This window comes from Callorhinus ursinus, unplaced genomic scaffold (genome assembly GCF_003265705.2).
Source record: "Callorhinus ursinus isolate GAN/ISIS: 27379988/994484 unplaced genomic scaffold, GSC_fseal_2.0 scaffold13, whole genome shotgun sequence".
Classification (NCBI taxonomy): domain Eukaryota; kingdom Metazoa; phylum Chordata; class Mammalia; order Carnivora; family Otariidae; genus Callorhinus; species Callorhinus ursinus.
Window position 1 is genome coordinate 44592348 of NW_027397075.1, and position 19619 is coordinate 44611966.

Genomic DNA, 19619 nt, shown 5'->3' on the forward strand with positions numbered 1-19619 from the left:
TTGTTGGGTCCCTGCCGGAGGAGCAGTGGCCTGACTGTGGTGTGGATCACAGTTTTTGGCAACCCTGAGCTGAAAGCCTGCTCCTTCAGTCCATCCCTGCAGCCGGCTTCCCCACTCTGATACCTAGGAGCTCTGCCTCACTCAGGCACCCCTGCTCTTTCTGTGACCCCGAGGGTCCTGAGACCACACTGTCCTGTGAGGGTTCCACCCCCTGCTTAGCCACTGGAGCGACGTACCTCAGCGGAGCCGACTTCTAAAAATTCCGATTTTGTGCTCCGCGGCTCTATCACTTGCCAGAAGCGGCGGATGGAGGCCCCTTCCCCCGCTGTCAGTCCTCCCAAATATTGCCCCGGATTCACTTCTCCGCACGTCCTACCTTCCAGAAAGTGGTCGCTTTTTTGTTCAGAGAGTTGTCGTTATTCTTTTCTTTGATCTCCTCTTGAGTTTGTAGGTGTTCAGAATGGTTTGATCCCTATCCAGCTGAATTCCTGAGACCAGACGACATCCAGGTCTCCTACCCCTCCATCATCTTGCTCCTCCCCTCTAGTAATATTTTTTTAAATTGGATATTGGACACTGTGAATGTTACATTGTTGAGAGCTGAAATCTGTTGTCTTTTTCATTTATAACTTTTTATTCAAATTCCAGTTAACATACATTGTAATATTAGTTTCAAGTGTACAATTTATTTATTCCACAGAGAGAGACACAGCGAGAGAGGGAACAGGAGCAGGGGGGGTGAGAGAGGGAGAAGCATGGTTCCCACGGAGCAGGGAGCCCGATGCGGGGCTCGATCCCAGGACCACGGGATCATGACCTGAGCCGAAGGCAGGCGCTCAATGACTGAGCCACCCGGGTGCCTCTCATGTGTACAATTTAATGACTCAACTCTTACATACAACACCAGGTGCTCATCACAACAAGTGCACGTCTTCATCCCCATCACCTGTTTCCCCCATCCTCCCACCCTCACCTTCTCTCTGGTAACCATCAGTTTGTTCTCTCTAATTAAGAGTCTCTTTCTTGCTTTGCCCCCTCCCTCTTTATCTCCCCCTTTGCTTGTTTGTTTTCTTTCTTAAATTCCACATATGAGTGAAATCATATGGCATTTGTCTTTCTCTGACTGACTTATTTTGCTCAGCATAATATGATGTCTTTTCTTAAAGGATACTGGACTTTAATATTCAGATAGTTGAGTTAATTTTGGATCAACTTGATAATTTCAAGCTTTGTTTGGATAGGTTTAAAGTAGTTTTCCTCTAGGGCGGCATCTTACTACTAAGACCTAACTCTTCTGGAGTTTCTATCGAATGTCTCAGGGTTCACCGAGCCCTCTTACTCAGCCTTCTCCCAGCCCTGAATGAGCCCTGGGGATTATCCAGCTTGTTTCTCCCTAGTCATTCTTTGCTCAATCTTCTTGAATTTTACTCTACTCATCATGACTTGGGCCCCAGCAGACCCAAGGGGAATGCTCTGCAGATTTGGGGAGCGTTTTGTTGATAATGCTTTCCTCCCTGGTATCCTGCTCTGTAAATTCAGTCACTTTAATATCTTCTTTTCAACTTATAGAGACAATTATCTTTTGTTTGGGAGCCCTCTCCTTGCACCGTGAACCAGGAACAGCTTCTGGGAAGAAAGTTGGGATGATCACAGGACTCAACTTGTTTGTTTCTTTTTTCTTGGATAACTTAGAACTGCCCTGTCTGAACAGCACTGTTCATTGTATGAAAAAGAAAAAGGTTGTTTAACATTTTTGTCTAGTTTTTCAAGTGTTTATTTACATGGAGAGGATAAGTAATTATAATAATTATAGTTGTTCCACATGGCAGAATCAGAAAGCACCACAAGTTTGTGATGCAGTGTATTAATATTATTTTCTTTTGAGCACATACCCTTTAGTGATTCTCAGAGTATGGTCCACAAATCACCTATGTCTTTATCTCCTGAGTAACAGCCTACTAAATGGAGTTTTTTGGGCTCTACTCCAATCTTTGGGGGATGGGATCGGAAATCTAATTTCAAAAGCATCCTAAGTGATTCTTAGGTCTGGAAAATTGTGAGCATGCTGGCTTTGGTTTGTCCTTTTATCTTCTACAGTAGAGACATTTCCACTATTTGCCTGTCTTGCTGAGACAAAGGATGTAGAATAACAGAGCTGGACTTCTTTTAAAGAGTTCAGGCCCAATAGCTCCTTTGCATAGAGAACAGTGCTCCAGAAATCAAGGCAATGAGTTTATCCCTCAAGTACCTTTTAGAGCTTCTTTCTCAATGATGGCTACACAGACTGTGTTTTAGGTATCTAAGTAGCATCTGTTCATTTACAAAGGGTGGTGCATATTCACCAGGATTACCAGGTCCCGTGACACCTAAGAAAAATTTCCTAAAGGCAGCCTGAATTGAAACAACTGCTGAGTGATACACTAAGATGATTGTAGCATGTGCCGTCTGATGTTTTAGGGACATGATATGAAAGAGAGAATATAATGCCAGTGACAACCACCACTAAGAAAACAAACTGTAATGGTAAAGGTTTCTCTTTTGCACCTCCCATTTTTGTTTTCTGCTTCTTTTCCTCAGTTTACCCAGGCACCAGGCTCTAAGTGTGTCATTTAATGAGTTATTGACTCAGGGCACCTGAGCGCTCAGGGTACTTGGATTTGAATAGAACACATCCAGAAATAAGGCATTTTAATAACAAAGAAATGACAGTAGACTTCTCCGGCAGCAGTGACAGATTTCTGAGGTTTCATCTGTGAGTGAGTGAAGTGAGTGTGTGTGTGTGTGTGTGTGTGTATGCGTGCATGCACATGAGCTCTAGAGGTGCTTGGGTTCCTAAGAGGCAAATCATGATAATTACATGTATTATTAAGTATATTCACACCATAGAATACTAAACAGTTGTTAAAATGAATGAGGTACATTTTTTAAAAAAGATTTTATTTTTTATTTGAGAGAGTGAGAGAGAGAGCACAAGAGGGGGGAGGGCCAGAGGGAGAAGCATACTCCCTGCTGAGCAGGGAGCCCGACTCAGGACTTGATCCCGGGACTCCGGGATCATGACCTGAGCCAAAGGCAGTCGCTTAGCCAACTGAGCCACCCAGGCGCCCGGGGAATGAGGTATATTTGTACTTGGGTGTTTGTATATAAATAAGTAGTAGCAAAAATAGGTTAGCATATAGAGAAAAAAAAAGGTGAAGGGATATAATATGTTACATTCTATTCACAGTGATTATCTCTAGAAGGTGGATTTTTGGTGGCAAAGACTGTCCTATTCAAAGTTAACTATTTCTGTAGTGTTTGAATTTTGTATAATCTGGGTAATCAGAAAAATAAATAATAAAACTCAGGGGGCCTGCCAACTTTGCCTGAGCAAAGGCTTGTCTGGTAAATCAGGAAACACAAAATGCATCAGCTTAAGTGTTTCGATACCCACCATATATTCAATTAAGAGAAAAGTGCCTTTTATTTGAAAAATGTGAAGCTCAAGAATACACGTTGTGTTTTTTGTTTCATAGATGTTGATCGTTTAGCTCCCAAGGAGTATGGGAAGTTTCACAGAGAAAGGACAATGAAAAACTCCTTGAGCTGTGGCCAGGAAGGAGGAAGGGGAAGAGTGTGATGAGACTGTGCTCCAAGAAATGAGCATACAATTGGACTAAAATATTAAAAGGACTGTTTTGGGAAGAGCGTCAGTAATGATGATGACAACAGCAACAGTGATAACGGAGACCAAACAGCACATCACATGGCTCACTTTATTTAATCCTCCCGTCAACTTGGAGGATACTTAATGTTTCTGAGCCTCAGTGTCCTCTTTTGTAAAATGGGTATGACAACTGTCCAACTCACAGGCTTATAATGGGGACTAAATGACATGATGGGTATCAGACGCTTATTATTGTGTTTGGGATGCAGTAGGTCTGGCTGCATGTTGGCTGTGGTTATTGTCCTCATTCCCATTTGATAGACATGGGAATTGACTCTGAAACTAGCCCACCGTCTGAGAACTGAGCGGCAGAGCTGATAACCCCAATCTGGGCTTGTCTGTTTCTAAATCTGTTTCTGTAGTCATGTGAAACAGCTACATTTTGGGGTCTAATTAAACTCTCTGAATATTCCACCAGTTTCAATGACTGTATTTAGAATGCTGATGTACACACGTGCCTAATTAAGACCGATTATTGTAGTAGACAGATGTGTTGGTGATGCATGCATTGTTAGAGACATCAACAAAAACAGATAACATTTTCTAAGGGTAAAACCATGTTCTATAGGTAGAATTTTTAGGTTGGAGTGCACTTTTCTTAGAATAATACCCAAGTATGGAGTGTGACCACCTTGTATTGAATGTTACTAGGAGAGAACAGCATGTTGCCCCTGCAGTGACTTTGGCATCAAAGTGACAGATGGCTCAGTTCAGGACTCAGACTTCCTGGCATAGTGTCCTGCCTTCCTGGCAGTGTAACTTTGCCAGTGTAATGGGAACTGCTCCAAAGAAAAGCTTATGATGAGGTGGAGCAGGGCAATGTGTTACCTTTGCTGCTGCTGATTTGTAAGGATAATTCAAGGCAAGTCACCTTCACCAGGAAAGTTCTTCTGGGACCTGAAGGGGAAACCAAAAAGGCAGAAGCAAAGAGGGAAAGGATGCATGTCTTCGGTCAGAGGTCAACGATGTTGAAAGCTGGGCTGCCTGGCCAGGAAACATTTTCTGAACAGGCAAATCCATTGTCATGTGTGCTTTGATGGAAAATGCAGAGCACAAGGTAGCAGTGGAGGGTGGCGCTGAGTCTAATTCAGCTTGTCCTAAACCAAATTGATTTCCTGGCTTTGTGTGCTAGCGAGAAACTACATGTTTTCAGTTACATGAACTGAAAAAAAAATGTTCCCTAAGGAGTAGGAGGTGAGAAATGGGGGTGTATTGAAAGGATAGCAAGAATGGGGTTCACAAAGCAGATATTTTAGAATCAAGCCCATATACCTGGCATAGAATGAGAATGTTGATGGGAAGACAAGCTTCACTTGACTCTAACCCAAAAGTCAGAGGAGGTTAGTTCAACCTAGTCATCGCTCCTGTCTGGCACCACCATCTGCTCTGAGCCAAACTTGCTGTAGGACACAATGGTTGGTATATCACTCGGTGTGTACCTGTCTGTTCATAGTTAACAGGAGGGAATTTGAGGCAGGAAGCAAATTCTTGCATTTTAGTCACCCATATAAGGCTGGCTTCTGTTCTACCAAATCTCTGAACAGAGGGAAATCTTTAACTTATAAAAAGGATAGGGGAATGTCCATTCACTTAACCACAGAGGAGGAGCCTGTTTCTCTCATCTCTAGGTTGGATGCATGATGAAGGGGAGACTTCTGAGCCAGTGGGCCTACAACAGGAATGACCGTGAAAATGACTCTCCCTACGGGGTCAGCAGGATGATATTTCCCTGGCATTTTTCCCCCCTTTGTTCCTGAGGGCTTGAGGAAAGAAAAAGGAAAAGGAAAATCAGGGGAGTGTATAGAGAAGTGTGTTTGCAGATGGGGCCTGGAATTTTCTAGAATATGCAGCTGTAGCCACTCTGTAATCACATAAGATTTGATGACTCTTTGCTAGGGACTGAATGTGTTCTTCCAAAATTCATAACTGATGCCTAATCTGCAATGTGATAGTATTAAGAAGTGAGGCCTTTGGGAGGTGATTAGGTTGAGGGTGGAGCTCTCATGAATGGGATTAGTGCCCTTATAAAAGAGACTCCAGAGGGCTCCCTCCTGCCACGTGAGGAGATGGCTCTTTGCAACCCAGAAGAGGAACTTACTAGAACTCAACTATGCTGGCATCCCGATCTCAAGACTTTTAGCCTCTGGAACTGTGAGAAATCAATTTTAATTGTTTATAAACCACCCAGTCTCTGGTATTCTGGCAGCCCAAACTGACTCTGGCACTGTATTATGCCACCACATCACAGTGGCTGTCTATGCTGGTGGGATAATCAAATGAGCTGAGGAAGGGGCCAGATATTTTTACTTATATGTATTTTTACATTGTATAATAAGTATGTATTTGTTATATAAGTAAATAAATGAAGACCCCCTCCCCAAATAACTTGTATTGAGTGGTAGCTCTAAAAACAAAAAGAACCAGTGAGTTGTTGTCATTATCTTCTGTGCCTCAAGAGGATATCTGAGAAGACCTGTTTCCCTCCCCTGACCCACCACCACATACTAACACCCTGTTTCCAATCAGCTCTCCAGGAGTACATTTGTGCCAACAAGGGAGTGGAAAGGAATGTTTCAGAATGTCTTTCTGCCTCCCCTCTGTTCCAGTGAACAAAATCTTTTCTGGAGTGCAGATGTGTCCCTGAGATGGTGGTCCTTGAAGAGAATAAGCTCTAAGCAGGAAGCCAGTAGAAGCATTTTGCTTAGACATCTTAACACAATTTTATAATTATTTACTAAGTAGCATCCTCGAGTAATGTAAAAATATGATTGCCTTTCAGCAATAAGTAAGGGAGTAGGCAGGCTTGCTGGCAGCCGGGTCCAAACCACAGAGCAAGAACATGAAGGAGACAGTAGTCAGCTTTAAAAGGTTCCTGCTGTGGAAGATCAATATGCTTATGTATATGCATATAGGTTAGTCTTGATTAGTTTTCAAAGAGTAAACCCAGAGATCAAGCACTATAGCTGTCTTTATTTTTATGTCATGAACTTCTTTTTCACTTTATGGTGTCTTGAAGCATCAAAAGTAGTTGATAAAAACATGATTTCTTATACCATCTTAAGAAACCTAACCTTTGAAAAAATGAAACTAGTTGTTTCTTACTGAGACTTTTTTTGGACGTTATAGATGTATTATTTTAAATTAAAAGAGAAAAAATTTTTTTTAGAATCCCCCAAATCCTAGGTTTTGTGACTGCTCTGATTCAATTTCTTTTAGGAAAACAACATTGCTATTGCTGGAAATTAACAAGTAAAAATCTTACATTAAGCAGAGGGAAATTGTTTTTCTATTACACACAAATAACTATAGCATAAATCACCGTGCTTTTAGTCTTGCTCAGTAGTGGCTCAGAGGGAATAGCATCATCCCTCTTCTACTCTCTCAGGTAACAGCTTGAAACTTTCCATTTTTACCAAGACCACAGAGAAGGGCTTCACTCTATAAGATTCTGGGAGAATCAATGTTGAAGAACTCATTTTGACGAACTCCTTAGAGACTGAGGATTCATCATTGTTAGCCAATGGGAACTCACTTGGTTCTTTAGAAATATCATTTTATTCTCTTGACTCTTTTGCTCCAGTGGGCAGTTTGTGGCAAAAGACAACTTAGTGGGCATCTAAGAGAACAAAGAATGGTACAAATCCATGCATTAAATGCATTGCTTTGATCGGGCTTTACAAACGATTTACCATTCCATTTGATTTTTCCTTTGGGAAATTGGAAAAATGCTTCCACTGGCTTCTGGCACAGTTCTTGTTTGCTTGAGGGATGACCATCTCAGGAACACACCTGCACTCTAGCAAAGATTTTGTTCACCGGAACAAAGGGGAGGCGGAAAGATATTCTGAAACATTCCAAACTGCTTGAAACATGCCATGTATTAACAGACCTTCTTGTATGTTAGATCATTCTAATCAAAATGTCTGCTAATGACTTTTGTGAACAGGAACCTTTGTAACTTTAGCAAGGGGAAAGTAATGACATCAACAGCTTTTACTAGACCTCAAAAATATATAATTGTCAGCAGCATGACAATTTTTTTACATCAATAACAAGATGTTTTTTTTGGTAAATACAGGAAACTGCTTTTACATTTATCTGCAAAACAAGAATCAATTTGCAAAACATTTTGTTTTTGGAGCTGGATTTTTAGCTTTATATGCAAAGGTCATGCAGAACAAAGCAAACTAAGAGCAAAATGAACACAAAATGAAACAAGGTACATTTTTACTGGAAGGAGTGGTCAAAAACTGTGAAGGGTCTGATATTTTACTCTACTTACAAACTTATAATTTAACCTGATACAGCTTCATGGATGCTGGCTGAAGACATGAGACTCCTGGGTCAGAGATAAAGGCCTCATCATTACTTATAGCAGTAGCAGTAGCCAGGGTATCTGCATTTTTGGGCTGATTCCCCGAGGCCCTATTCCCATAGACTAATGGTAAGAGAGCCAAATGACACCTGCATATCCAGTGGGTTGACTATAGGAGGGGAATCCTGAACTTGGGGCACCTGAATCTTTTAGAAAGGGCGGTAAACATGCTTCACTTTTGATCTCAAGTTAGGTATTACCTTTATTACACTGAACAGTATGCCTGCACTTTCCTTCAGAGCATTATCTCTATTTTATTAGGCTGTGAACAAAACTTCTCTTAGCTCTGGAGGGAGACATTATCTCTACCTTCCAATGCTCTTTGCTAGGCAAACATTCTTGAAGTAATCATCTACAACAAAGGGCAGACAGTGATTCACTTGTAAGATGTATAGAAATGTGATGGGGTGTCTGGGTGGCTTAGTCAGTTAAGCATCTGACTCTTGATTTCAGCTCAGGTCATGATCTCAGGGTCGTGAGATTGAGCCCCATGTCAGGCTCTGCACTCAGTAGGGAGTTGGCTTGAGATTCTCTGTCACCATTTCCACCTGCCTCCTGCCCCTGTGCACACTCTCTCTCTAAAATAAATAAATAAAAAAACCTTGGGAAAAAAGATGTATAGGGGCATGTGGGGTGTCAGCCGGTTAAGTGTCTGCCTTCAGCCCAGGTCATGATCCCAGAGTCCTGGGATGGAGCCCCGCGTCAGGCTCCCTACTCAGCGGGGAGTCTGCTTCTCCCTCTCTTCCGCCCCTCCCCCCATTTGTGTTCTTTCTCACTCACTCTCTTTCAAATAAATAAATAAAATCTTTTAAAAAAAGATGTGTAGTAATGTGAGAGGTGGGAAGTGAGGGGTGGATTTTGGCAAGATGGTGGTATAGGATGCTTCTTTGTCCATGGACACACCAAATTTACAGCTACATATGGATCATTTTCCTCTGGCAAAGATCTGAGAACTAGGTGAACTGCTCTTGCACAACAAAGGATAAAAAGACAACCTTGAGAGGGATGAGAAAGAGAGACTGGGGGCTGGCATTTCTGAGCTCCATGGGAATGTAACAGTTGGAAAGACAGTTCTTGACAGTCTGTCACCTTCATGACACTGCACAGAAAGAGGACTGAAATACAACCCAGTTTTCCTGTAAAAAAGATCTATTTACTAAGCCTGGCCCTTCAGCTTGAGGGAGAGGCTTCAGGTTTCCCACACAACTAAAGGCTATGGAGGCACCCCTAGGGCATGTTAACAGGGAGAACCCATTTTTGACACCCTGCTGGCCTTGCTGCAGCTCAACAAAACCTCCTGGAAAGGAGCTTATACGCTTGTCAGGAGCCCTGATTTTTGAAACTGTCACCGAGATATACTTCCAGATCTCCTGGTCTGGAGGCCAGACTAGGGAATACAACTGTGGCCCCAAAGGACTAAAATATTTACATACTTTAAAAGCTGTTGCCTGAGAGTTGGTCTTCCAGTTAATCTGAAACTAGGTGCTAAATGAGATTCCTCACCTTGGAACACTGACAGGTCCTGGAACATTCTCAACAATGGGGTCGTGTTAAGAATAAACCAGGCAGTTTAATGATCACAAAGTTTTGAGAGAAGACTAAGAGCTAGGGTGAGGTTGAAAGAGAAGTCTCATCACCTATACAGTACCACTCATTCAAGACTGAGAGAAGTAACTGTTTCACTTAATACATAGAAGTAAACACAGAGTCAAGCAAAATGAGGGAATAGAGAAATACATTCTAAACAAAAGAATAAGAGAAAACCTCAAGTAGACCCTAATGACATGGAGATAAATCTACCTGATAAAGAATTCAAAATAATGGTCGTAAAGATACTCATTGAACTGGGGAGAAGAATGGATGAACAGCATGAGAACTTGAACAGAGATAGAAAATATAAAAAAGTACCGAACAAAAGTTACAGAGCTAAAGAAAACAGTAACTGAACTGAAAAATACACTAGGGGGTGGGGTGGTGTTGGTGTTCAACAGCAGACTGGGTGAAACAGAAGAATAGATCAGTGAGCTGGAAGACAAAGCAATGGACCTCACCTAGACAGAGCAGGAAAAAGAAAAATGAATTTAAAAAAAGTAAAGATAACTTAAAGGACTTACAAGACAACATCAAGTGGGATAACATTTGCATTGGGGTGGGTCCCAGGAGAAGAGAGACAGAAAGGGACAGAAAACTTATTTGAAGAAATAATGGCTGAAAACTTCTCTAACCTAGGGAAGGAAATAGACATTGAAGTCCAGGAAGCCCAGGGAATTCCAAATAAGATGAACCCAAAAAGATCCACACCAAGACACATTATAAATAAGATGTCAAAACTTAACTATGAAGAGAGAATTTTAAAAACAGCAAGAGAAAAACAAATTGTTAAGTACAAGGGAAACCCCATAAGGCTATCAGCAGATTTCTCAACGGAAATTTTGCAGGGCAGAAGGGAGTGACATGATATATTTACAGTGCTTAAAGGAAAATACTTCTGATCTCAAATACTCTACATGGTGTGTGGGTGTGTTTATGCTAAGTGTAATGAGTCAGATTGAGGACAAATACATATGATTTCACTCATGGAATCTAAAAAACAATAGAATAAACAAACAAAATTTATCTCCCTATAAATACAAAGAAAAATACTAATGGTTGCCAGAGGGAAGGGTGGGTGTGGGGATGGGCAAAATGGGTGAAGGGGAGTGGGAGATATAAGCTTACAGTTATGAAATGAATAAGTCATGGGCATTAAAAGGCACAACATAGGTCAATGATATTGTGGTGGCATTGTATGGGAACAGATGTAGCTATACTTGTGGTGAGCATAGCATAACATGTAGAAAAGTTGAGTCATTATGTTGTACACCTGAAACTAATGCAACATTGTGTGCCAACTATACTCATAAAAAAAAAACAAAAACAAAAATACTCTACCTGGCAAGATTATCATTCAGTATGGATGGAGAGAGTTTTTCAGACAAGCAAAACTAAAGAGGTTTATCACCACTAAACCAGCCTTTTAAAGAAATGTTAAAGGGACATCTTTAAGCTGAAAAGAAACCACTAATTAATAACAAAAAAATTATTAGCAGACCTAAAGGGAAAAATTGACAGCAATATAATAATAGGGACTTTAAGACCCTACTTTCATCAATAGCTAGATCATTCAGATGGAAAATCAGTAAGGAAACATAGGTCTTAAATGACACATTACACCAAATGGACTTAATAGATATATACAGAAAACAAAAAAATTACATCCCCCAAATTATGGGATGGGATGTAGCAAAAGCAGTTCTAAGAGGGAAGTTTATAGCAATACAGGCCTACCTCAACAAACAAGAGAAATCTCAAATAAAGAATTTAACTTTACATCTAAAGGAACTAGGAAAAGAGGAACAAATGAAGCCCAAAGTTAGTAGAAGGAAGGATATAATAAATATCAGGGCAGAAATAAATAAAGATTAAAAAGATAATGGAAAAGATCAATACAACCAAGAGCTGGCTTTTTGAAGAGATTAAAAAAAAATCGACAAGGCTTTAGCTAGATTCAACAAGAAAAAGGGCTCAAATTAAAAAATTCAGATATGAAAGAGAAGTTACAACTGATACCACAGAGGATCATAATAGATTACCATGAACAATTATATAACAACAAAATTGGACAACTTAGAAAATGGATCAAGTTCCAGAAACTTACAATCTTCCAAGAGTGAATCATGAAAAAACAGAAAATCTGAATAAACAGCTTACTAGGAAGGAATTTGAATCAGTAATCAAGAAGCTCCCAACACACAAAACTCTAGGACCAGATGGTTTCACTGGTAAATTCCACCATTCAAAGAAGTTTTAATACCTGTCCTTCTTGGGGCACCCGGGTGCCTTATTTGGTTAAGCATCCGACTCTTGATTTTGGCTTGGATCATGATCTCAGGGTCTTAGGATCGAGCCCCGTGTCGGGCTCCATGCTCAGCGGAGAGCCTGCTCCAGGATTCTTTCTCTCCATCTCCCTCCACCCCCTCCCTCCACTCACACACTCTCTCTCAAATAAATAAATAAATCTTTTAAAAAAATACCTATCCTTAAACTCTTCCAAAAAATTGAAGAGTAGAGAATGCTCCCAAACTCATTTTATGAGGATAGCATTACCCTGATACCAAAACCAAACAGGGACACCACATACACATGCACAAAAATTACAAGCTAATATCTCATGAACATAGAAGCAAAAATCTTCAATAAAATATTATCAAGCCAAATTCAACAGTACATTAAAAGGATCACAGACCATGATCAAGTGGGATATATTCCAGGGATGCAAGGATGGCTCATCATCCACAAATCAGTAAATGTGATGTACCATATTAACAAAATGAAGGATAAAAATAGTTGCAGAAAAAACTTTTGAAAAAATTTAACATCCATTTATGATAAAAACTCTCAACAAAGTGGGTATAGAGAAAACAGCTCAACATAATAAAGGCCATATATGACAAACCCACAGCTAATATTATGCTCAACAGTGAAAAGGTGAAAGCTTTTTTTCTAAGATTGGAAATAAAACAAGGATGCCCACTCTCATCACTTTTAAAAAAACTTTAATTCCAGTGTAGTTAACATACAGTATTATTTTTAGACTCAGATGTACAATATAGTGATTCAACAATTCTATACATTACTTAGTGCTCATCAAGATAAGTGTACTCTTAATCCCCTTTACCTATTTCGCCCATCCCCCACCCCCCTTCCCCTCTGGTAACCGTCAGTTTCTTCTCTATAGTCAAGAGTCTGTTTTTTGGTTTGTCTTTTTTTCCCCTTTGTTCATTTGTCTTGTTTCTTAAATTCCACGTGTGAGTAAAATCATATGATATTTGTCTTTCTCTGACTTATTTTGCTTAGCATAATACTTTCTAGATCTATGCATATTGTTGTAAATGGCAAGATTTCATTCTTTTTCATGGCTGAATACTACACCATTGTGCATGAGCATGCATGTGTGCACACACACACACACACACACATGTTTTCTTTACCCATTCATCTATTGATGAACATTTGGGCCGCTTCCATATTTGGCTATTATAAATAATGCTGCAGTAAACATAGGGGTGCATATATCCTTTTAAATTAGTGTTTTCATATTCCTTGGGTAAATACCAAATGGTGGAATTACTGGATCATATGGTAATTCTGTTTTTAATTTTTGGAAGAACCGCCATAGTGTTTTCCATAGTGGCTGCACCAGCTTTCATTCCCACCAAGAGTGCATGAGTTTTCCTTTTTCTCCACATCTGCACCAGCACTTTGTTTCTTGTATTTTTGATTTTAGCTATTCTGACAGGTGTGAGGTGATATCTCATTGTGGTTTTGGTTTTCATTTCTCTGATGATGAGTGATGTTGAACATCTTTTCATGTGTCTCTTGGCTATCTGGATGTCTTCTTTGGAGAAATGTCTTTATGTTTTCTGCTCATTTTAAAATTGGATTTTTTTTTTTTTTGGTGTTGAGCTGTAGAAGTTCTTTTCTTTATTTTGGATACTAACCCTTTATCAGAGATGTCATTTGCAAATATCTTCTCCCATTCAGTATGTTGCCTCTTAGTTTTGTTGATTTTCTTCCTTGTGCAGAAGCTTTTTATTTTGATGTAGTCCCAATAGTTCATTTTTGCTATTGTTTCCCTTGCCTCAGGAGACGTATTTAGAAAATTGTTACAGCTAATGTCTGAGACATTACTGCCTGTGTTCTCTTCCAGGATTTTTAGGGTTTCAGATCTCATATTTAGGTACTTAATCCATTTTGAGTCTATTTTTATGTAAGAAATTGGTCCAGTTTCATTCTTTTGCATACATGGTGCAGTTTTCCCATGTAACATAATTGTGGGTTTATTTCTGGTTTTCTGTTCTGTTCCATTGATTTATGTGTCTGTTTTTGTGCCAGTACCATACTGTTTTGATTACTTCAGCTTTGGAGTATAACTTGAAATATAATTGTGATACTTCTAGCTTTGTTTTTCTTTTTCAAGATTGCTTTGGCTATTCAGGGTCTTTTGTGGTTCCATGCAAATTTTAGGATTGTTTGCTCCAGTTCTGTGAAATATGATGTTGGTATTTTGGTAGGGATTGCATTAAATGGGTAGATTGCTTTGGGTAGTATGGACATTTTAATAGTATTTGTTCTTCCAATCTACAATCATGGAATATCTTTCCACTTCTTTGTGTCATCTTCGATTTCCTTCATCAGTGTTTTATAGTTTTCAGAGTACACATCATTTACCTCTTTGGTTAGTTTATTCCTAGATACTTTATTGCTTTTGGTGCAGTTATAAGTGGGATTGTTTTCTTAATTTCACTTTTTGCTGCTTCATTATTAATGAATAAGAATGCAACAGATTGGGGGGCGGAGGAAGATGGCGGAGGAGTAGGAGACCTGGATTTCATCTGGTCTCAGGAATTCAGCTGAATAGGGATCAAACCATTCTGAACACCTACGAACTCAACAGGAGATCAAAGAAGAGAGTAGCAACAACTCTCTGAACAGAGAAATGACCACTTACTGGAAGGTAGGACGTGCGGAGAAGTGAATCTGAGACAATATTTGGGAGGATAGACAGCGGGGGAGGGGGCCTCCGTCGGCTGCTTCTGGCAAGTGATAGAGTGGTGGAGCACAAAATCAGAACTTCTAGAAGTCGGCTCCGCTGAGGGACGTTGCTCCAGTGGCTAAGCAGGGGGTGGAACCCTCGCGGGACAGTGTGGTCTCAGGACCCTCAGGGTCACAGAAAGACCGGGGGTGCCTGAGTGTGGCAGAGCTCCCAGGTGTCAGAGCAGGGAAGCCAGCTGCAGAGACAGAGCTGAGGCGCAGGCTCTCAGCTCCGGGTTGCCATAAACCGTGATCCGCAGCATAGTCAGGCCACTACTCCTCCAAAAGGGACCCAACAAGTGGCAGATCCAGGGAGACTCCCCTTCCTCCCCAGGAGGAGTGGCGCAGGAGCACACCGCAGGGATCTGCTGGGTTTGGAGACTCCACACAGGGTCAGGTACCAGAGATAGAAATGCTCGACACAGGCCAGGTGCGCACAAAGTGTGGCTGGAGACCAGGGAGACGGGAACTTCCCCAATGTGGGAAAGGAAACAGGCATCAAAATCCAGGAGGCACAGAGAACCCCTCTCAAAATCAATAAAAATAGGTCAACACCCCGACATCTAATAGTAAAACTTATGAGTCTCAGAGACAAAGAGAAAATCCTGAAAGCAGCTCGGGAGAAGAGATATGTAACCTACAATGGTAGAAACATTAGATTGGCAACAGACCTATCCACAGAGACCTGGCAGGCCAGAAAGGACTGGCATGATATCTTCAGAGCAGTAAAGGAGAAAAATATGCAGCCAAGAATACTATATCCAGCTAGGCTGTCATTGAAAATAGAAGGAGAGATAAAAAGCTTCCAGGACAAACAAAAACTAAAGGAATTTGCAAACACGAAACCAGCCCTCCAAGAAATATTGAAAGGGGTCCTCTAAGCAAAGAGGGAGCCTAAAAGCAGCATAGATCAGAAAGGAACACAGACAATATACAGTAACAGTCACCTTACAGGCAATACAATGGCACTAAATTCATATCTTTCAATAGTTACCCTGAATGTAAATGGGCTCAATGCCCCAATCAAAAGACACAGGCTATCAGATTGGATTAAAAAACAAGACCCATCAATATGCTGTCTTCAAGAGACTCATTTTAGACCCAAAGACACCCCCAGATTGAAAGTGAGGCGGTGGAAAACCATTTACCATGCTAATGGACACCAAAAGAAAGCTGGGGTGGCAATCCTTATATCAGACAAATTAGATTTTAAACCAAAGACTGTGATAAGAGATGAGGAAGGACACTATATCCTACTTAAAGGGTCTAACCAACAAGAAGATCTAACAATTGTAAATATCTATGCCCCTAACATGGGAGCAGCCAATTATATGAGCCAATTAATAACAAAAGCGAAGAAACACATTGACAACAATACAATAATAGTGGGGGACTTTAACACCTCCCTGACTGAAATGGACAGATCATCTAAGCAAAAGATCAACAAGGAAATAAAGACTTTAAATGAAACACTGGACCAAATGGAATTCACAGACATATTCAGAACACTCCATCCCAAAGCAACGGAATACACATTCTTCTCTAGTGCCCATGGAACATTCTCCAGAATTGATCACATCCTAGGTCACAAATCAGGTCTCAATCGGTACCAAAAGATTGGGATTATTCCCTGCATATTTTCAGACCACAATGCTTTGAAACTAGAACTCAATCACAAGAGGAAAGTCGGAAAGAACTCAAATACATGGAGGCTAAAGAGCATCCTACTCAAGAATGAATGGGTCAACCAGGAAGTTAAAGAAGAATTAAAAAAATTCATGGAAACCAATGAAAATGAAAACACAACTGTTCAAAATCTTTGGGATAGAGCAAATGCAGTCCTAAGAGGAAAGTATATAGCAATACAAGCCTTTCTCAAGAAACAAGAAAGGTCTCAAATACACAACCTAACCCTACATCTGAAAGAGCTGGAGAAAAAAACAGCAAATAAAGCCTAAACCCAGCAGGAGAAGGGAAATAATAAAGATCAGAGCAGAAATCAATGAACTAGAAACCAAAAGAACAGTAGAACAGATCAATGAAACTAGGAGCTGGTTCTTTGAAAGAATTAACAAGATTGATAAACCCCTGGCCAGACTTATCCAAAAGAAAAGAGAAATGACCCAAATCAACAAAATCATGAATGAAAGAGGAGAGATCACAACCAACACCAAAGAAATACAAACAATTATAAGAACATATTATGAGCAACTCTATGCCAGCAAATTAGATAACCTGGAAGAAATGGGTGCATTCCTAGAGACGTATAAACTACCAAAACTGAACCAGGAAGAAATAGAAACCGGAACAGACTTATAACCACTAAGGAAATTGAAGCAGTCATCAAAAATCTCCCAACAAACAACAGCCCAGGGCCAGATGGCTTCCCAGGGGAAGTCTACCAAACATTTCAAGAAGAATTAATACCTATTCTCCTGAAACTGTTCTAAAAAATAGGAATGGAAGAAAACTTCAAAACTCATTTTATGAGGTCACCATTACATTGATTCCCAAACCAGACAAAAACCCCATCAAAAAGGAGAATTACAGACCAATATCCTTGATGAACACGGATGCAAAAATTCTCACCAAAATACTAGCCAATAGGATCCAACAGTACATTAAGGGGATTATTCACCATGACCAAGTGGGATTTATCCCTGGGCTGCAAGGTTGGTTTAACATCCGCAAATCAATCAATGTGATACAATAATTTAACAAAAGAAAGAACAAGAATCATATGATCCTCTCAATAGATGCAGAAAAAGCATTTGACAAAGTACAACATACTTTCTTGATCAAAACTCTTCAGAGTATAGGGATAGAGGGTACATAGCTCAATATCCTAAACGCCATCTATGAAAAACCTACAGCAAATATCATTCTCAATGGGGAAAAGCTGAGAGCTTTCCCCCTAAGGTCAGGAACGCGGCAGGGATGTCCACTCTCACCACTGCTATTCAACATAGTATTAGAAGTCCTAGCCACAGCAATCAGACAACAAAAAGAAATCAAAGGCATCCAAATCGGCAAAGAGGAAGTCAAACTCTTACTGTTTGCAGATGATATGATACTGTGTGTAGAAAACCCAAAAGACTCCACCCCAAAACTGCTAGAACTCATACAGGAATTCAGTAAAGTGGCAGGATATAAAATCAATGCACAGAAATCAGTGGCATTCCTATACACCAACAACAAGACAGAAGAGAGACAAATCAAGGAGTCGATCCCATTTACAATTGCACCCAAAACCATAAGATACCTAGGATTAATTTAACCAAAGAGGCAAAGGATCTGTACTCAGAAAACTATAAAATACTCGTGAAAGAAATTGAAGAAGACACAAAGAAATGGAAAAACGTTCCATGCTCATGGATTGGAAGAACAAACATTGTGAAGATGTCAATGCTACCTAGAGCAATCTACACATTCAATGCAATCCCCATCAAAATACCATCCACTTTTTTCAAAGAAATGGAACAAATAATCCTAAAATTCGTATGGAACCAGAAGAGACCCCGAATAGCCAGAGGATTATTGAAAAAGAAAAGCCAGGCTGGTGGCATCACAATTCCGGACTTCCAGCTCTATTACAAAGCTGTCATCATCAAGACAGTATGGTACTGGCACAAAAACAGACACATAGATCAATGGAACAGAATAGAGAGCCCAGAAATGGACCCTCAACTCTATGGTCAACTCATCTTTGACAAAGCAGGAAAGAATGTCCAATGGCAAAAAAAAGTCTCTTCAACAAATGGTGTTGGGAAAATTGGACAGCCACATGCAGAAGAATGAAACTGGACCATTTCCTTACACCACACACAAAAATAGACTCCAAATGGTTGAAAGACCTAAACGTGAGACAGGAGTCCATCAAAATCCTAAAGAAGACCACAGATAGCAACCTCTTTCACCTTAGCCGCAGCAACTTCTTCCTACAAACATCGCCAAAAGCAAGGGAAGCAAGGGTAAAAATGAACTACTGGGATTTCATCAAGATAAAAAGCTTTTGCACAGCAAAAGAAACAGTCCACAAAACCAAAAGACAACCGACAGAATGGGAGAAAGTATTTGCAAATGACATATCAGATAAAGGCTAGTATCCAAAATATATAAAGAACTTATCAAACTCAACACCCAAAGAACAAATAACCCAATCAAGAAATGGGCAGAAGACATGAACAAACATTTTTCCAAGGAAGACATCCAAATGGCCATCAGACACATGAAAAAGTGCTCAACATCGCTTGGAATCAGGGAAATCCAAATCAAAACCTCAATGAGATTCCACCTCACACCAGTCAGAATGGCTAAAATTAACAAGTCAGGAAACGACAGATGTTGGCGGGGATGCGGAGAAAGGGGAACCCTCCTACACTGTTGGTGGAATGCAACCTGGTGCAACCACTCTGGAAAACAATATGGAGGTTCCTCAAACAGTTGAAAATAGAGCTACCATTCGATCCAGCAATTGCACTACTGGGTATTTACCACAAAGATACAAATGTAGGGATCCGAAGGGGTACGTGCACCCCAATGTCTATAGCAGCAATGTCCACAATAGCCAAACTGTGGAAAGAGCCAAGATGTCCATTGACAGATGAATGGATAAAGAAGAGGTGGTATATATACACAATAGAATATTATGCAGCCATCAAAAGGAATGAGATCTTGCCATTTGCAATGACGTGGATGGAATTGGAGGGTGTTATGCTGAGTGAAATAATTCAATTAGAGAAAGACATGTATCATATGACCTCACTGATATGAGGAATTCTTAATTGCAGGAAACAAACTGAGTGTTGCTGGAGTGGTGGGGGGTGGGAGGGTGGGGGCGGCTGGGTGATAGACATTGGGGAGGGTATGTGCTATGGTGAGTGCTGTGAATTGTGCAATACTGTT